The 4,692-nt window shown below is 27.8% G+C and overlaps 1 protein-coding gene across 1 annotated transcript in view; it reads left to right on the forward strand.

Annotated features, from left to right (window-relative positions):
• LOC129913355 (scaffold protein salvador) overlaps positions 1–4,692 on the forward strand; it is a 110,410-nt gene that overhangs the window by 47,084 nt on the left and 58,634 nt on the right. The gene's annotated exons all lie outside the window — the stretch shown is intronic.

A 4,692-nucleotide genomic window follows, 5' to 3' on the forward strand; every position in this document is an offset into this window, starting at 1 on the left:
TTTTCTACTGGTAAGAATGTTCATCAACAGTTCAAGTTTGAAGCTGAAAATAAAAGACTAGGTATATTAAATTACTCGCGTACTTGCCAACCTATACAAATTGTGAAATCCAAGAAAAGATGTGCAACTCCAGCCAAAAAGTAGCAATGGATTGCCACAGAACAAGATTCAAAGCATTGAGGCCGGTTAACTTTGTGAGTGGTCCCCAGCAGCAGAACCCGTTTATTTTATTGGCATTTCGATTCTTCAAACAAACAAGAACTTTTAATGATATCTTCTTTATTTGTATTTTTATCTTTTGGATTCATAAGTTCAAATTATAATTTGTTCATAAAAGATATAGAATTGAATTTTAAATCTCCCAATATGAACTAGCTATTTGTATCTTAACAATTTAATCTTGTTTAAAATAATTCTATTATTTTGTTCCTAATTATTATGCATGCATAATATAGCATCATAATGCTTACTGCTACCAAACAAAATGCAAATTAATTCATAAAAGAAACAAGTAGAATAATATTAATCTGAGGATGTTGCCCATTTGGGTTAATCATTGGTTTGTGTAGCATGTTTTTTTTTATTGAGAAAATAACACGGCTTCCCTGTGGTTAGCATATATAAACATCCCTTGAAGAGAAGTGCATCTATTCTATCTTTTCCAAAAGGGCTACTATAGTTCGCACGGTAATTTGTTTTATAAAGTTAAACGTGCATATGCATGGCATGCAGTAGGTACATGACCTACAGGCTATTATGTAAGTTAAATAAAACAGAAAAAAAAACATGTTGATGGACTGTAATTTGACAATTTTAGTGATTAAATGCATTGTAGGTATAGGCTGCGAAAAAAGTTTAAAGTTGATAAGTCAGTACTTTCGGACGGGCCTACCATTCTTTACGTTTTCGGCGTGCTGAATCCGAGTCTGGAGTCAGTTTTGCCAGTACAAAATCAAAATTTTGACGAAATTGCAAAAACCTTAAGAATTCCCAATTTTAATACGATTTTTATGGTTGTTTATTAATTTTGAATAGATTTCCTTCAAACTTGCGATAGTAAAGGATTTTGGGCGATTTATTTGAGTGTAAATTGACAGTTTTTAGGACAAAAATAATAACATTCTTACCAACATTCGTAAAAAAGGTTCTAACAATGTATGTATATTGTATGTATGTTTGTACTTTTTCAAGTTCAAGGTTGTAATTTTTAAATTTAAAAAAAATGTTTTTTTACCGATATACCTAAGCAAAAATTATCTCATTGTAGATTTTCATACAGAATTGTTTTATTAACTATATTATTAAAGCGGAGCAATATTTTCAAAGAATACATTTTTATATTTAATTTATACAATGGCAAACGCTCGATTTTTAAAATAAAATTCTAATACATTGTTAAACTACATTGACCACATTTTACAAAACTACAAAAAAAAAAATTCTCGCAAGTGCCACTGGTTTTTGAAAAAGAGTTTCAAATTCTATTTTAAACCAAAAACTAAGACTTTTGCATATTTAATTAAATTTGCTAGTTAGAAAAAACCATCATTAAACAAGTTTGTTTAGAGCTCAAAACTATACAGGGTGTCCCAAAAGTAATGGATCAAACGAAATATGCCGATAGGCCAACTTAAGGGCTCTCAGAATTTGGTAACTTGTTCATCCCAAATCCTTACGGTTTTCGATTTAATGCAGTTTTTGTGAAATTTTGAAAAATCCCGACTTTGCAACACTATTTTGCTTCCTCCGCTTATAATTGATTTTTGTTTTTTACAATTCTTTCACTAAAACATTGCCAAATAACAAAAATTAATTATTTAATCAAAATATTTTTTATTTCATATGCCATTTTGCTGCAAATTAATTAACAGTTCCATGTTTTATAAAAACTCAAATTCTAACTTTTATTTGAGAGGAACATCCCGAAAAAAAATTGTATGGTGTGATACTGGTTTATTATCTTAAAAACTTCCCGTGTTATTGCAGTTTTCACAAATGTATAAAAATTTCCAAAGTTAAAATTAGAACGAAAGATATTACAATTTTAATGCAAAAAAACAGGGGTTTTCAGAGCAAAATAACAAACAAAAATCGAGACTTTTATTCAAAAAGAAATAAACAAACAACAGTCGAAGAAATGTTTTTATTTTTCTTTGTTATTTTTCTCTGAAAAGGCCTGTTTTCTTGCATTTAAATTGTAATATCTTTCGATCTAACTTCAAGTTTGGAAACTTTTATACATTTTTGAAAAGTGCAATAACACGGAAAGTTTTTTAAATAATTAACCTGTGTCACACCATACAAATTTTTTTCAGGGTGTTGCTCAGAAAAAAAATTAAGAAATTGAGTTTTTATAAAACATGGAACTGTTAATTAATTTGCAGCAAAATGGCATATGAAATAAAAAATATTTTGATTAAATAATTATTTTTTGTTATTTGGCAATGTTTTAGTGAAAGAATTGTAAAAAACAAAAATCAATTATGAGCGGAGGAAGCAAAATACTGTTGCAAAGTCGGGATTTTTCGAAATTTCACAAAAACTGCATTAAATCGAAAACCGTAAGGATTTGAGATGAACAAGTTACCAAATTCTGAGAGCCCTTAAGTTGGCCTATCAGCATATTTCGTTTGATCCATTACTTTTGGGACACCCTGTATAAAAACACCTTCCATTATGATCGCATACTAAGCTTAAAAATTCATGGTACAAGCAAAAAGGAAATGATCCGATTTTTATGATCTTTTTTCAACTGTCTACATATCGGCAATTAGAATTACTTTAAACTCTCTTGATTAAAAATTGCCGATGTTGCAGTTTATTTTTTAATTTACCTAAATGTTGTCAAAAGATTTTCTTAGCTATTTTAGTAAAAAAAAAAAAAACTATATGAGTGAATATTTTTTCAAAGATTGACTTCAAACATAAAAAAAAATATTTGAACTAGGGATAGTGGTGTCAAAATAATTTGAAACATCCTCCTTTGTTTACACAATGTTATTTTTTTTTCTTACTATATCTTAATACAAAATATTAACCAAATTTTTATCAAATTAGCAAGCACGAGTTATGATATAATCCTTGTAACATTTAAAGAAAATAATTTTAGAATTTATCCAACAAAAGAAAAATATTGCAAAAAATCTAAAATATAGTCCAATTTTGTGTGGAAATAGAAACACTGAGGGAAATTTATTAAGGAAAATCCTGTTTTCAATTTTTAGCATTTACATTTGCCAAACCTCGTCAATTTATTAAACGTACTATTAATTAAAAGGACTATCACCAACTAATTTCTAAAAGTTGGTTTATGTGGTTGCAGTCCTCTAAAAACGCCACATCATGTTCCAAAAAAATAAAAAAAAAAAGTAATTAACAATTCCAGACAGACCAACCCCTTATATTTTAGAAAAAGGAGGTGCAATAAAGAGGAGATCCTTAATAAAACATCTAGCTCTTCAATCCTCAAACTCAGAATTTTGAAAAAAAAAAATAAATTACAAAAATTTGATTATATTTAATTTATTTTTCGAAATTTGTTGATCATTTTTGAAGTCAAATTTAAAAATTATTTCATTTTCATTCTATAAAACAGAATTTTTAAATTGAAATATTAGATTTTCTCAAAAAATTTGACAAAGAAGACCTTCAATTTTGTTCTATTTAACCTTCAAAAATAATAGATATTGAATGAAGAAAAGGTTAAATTTTGTTTATTTTTTTTTTTTTGTTTTCAAAATTCTAAATTTTAGGGCCAGATTTTCAATCTACTTGATTTTAGTTTTACAGATAGGAATAAGCTTCTGGCTTGTTAAAAATTTATATACAAACGTACCTATTAATGTAAACAAAATTTTTAAAAATTTATAAAATGTAACAAAAATATGTTTGTCTTTTTCCAAATTCATACAAATGGCAACTCTAAACTCTTCTTTCAATTTTGATCTTTGATTTTCAACACTATCATCTAAATATCTCCTACAACATTGTTGTCACCATTCACCACTCACCAATTCAATTCAGCTATATGAATTTGTATACAAAAACAAAACAGGTTGAGTTTTCTTTTCTTGTCAACATGTTGCTGGGTAAGTAAAGTATCTTTTTTTTTTTATTTTTACGATTCCCATCCACGCTTGTTCGTCCGCTCAAATTCATAAATATTTTTAGTGACTGACAGAGTCTCAGTCTTGAAACACGGTCGAATTTTGAATGAGAAACGACGCGCTTCTTCTAAAATTGGAATTTGAAATTCAAAATTTAATTAGATTCTTTATTTTCACCGGTACGGCAGTAGTCGGTAGTTAAACAAAAGTATCTGATTAATAAAGTTGTATCTTTTTCTGGGCGTAGGAGTATAATTAGTTTCTTTTCATTATTTTTATTACTTTTTAACAATATATGAATATAATGAATTTTGAAAAAGAACAACAATAACTGCGAAAAAAAATTGTTTAAACTTGGCAAAATCTTTAAGTGGCTCATGTGCGCGCAACCGTAGCATTTCCAATTCCAACTGGCTTCTGGCCTTTAATTTGTTGTAGTTGTTGAAAAAGTGTTACAACCAATCCATTCTTAATTTTTTTTTTTTCGATTTTGATTTGTAAATGAAGTAAAAGAGTCAGTGAACCAACCACAAATCAATGTGTATAATAATTTTGGTTGAAAAAATATACAAAAAAAATTGAAGTT

This window comes from Episyrphus balteatus, chromosome 3 (genome assembly GCF_945859705.1).
Source record: "Episyrphus balteatus chromosome 3, idEpiBalt1.1, whole genome shotgun sequence".
Classification (NCBI taxonomy): Eukaryota; Metazoa; Arthropoda; class Insecta; order Diptera; family Syrphidae; genus Episyrphus; species Episyrphus balteatus.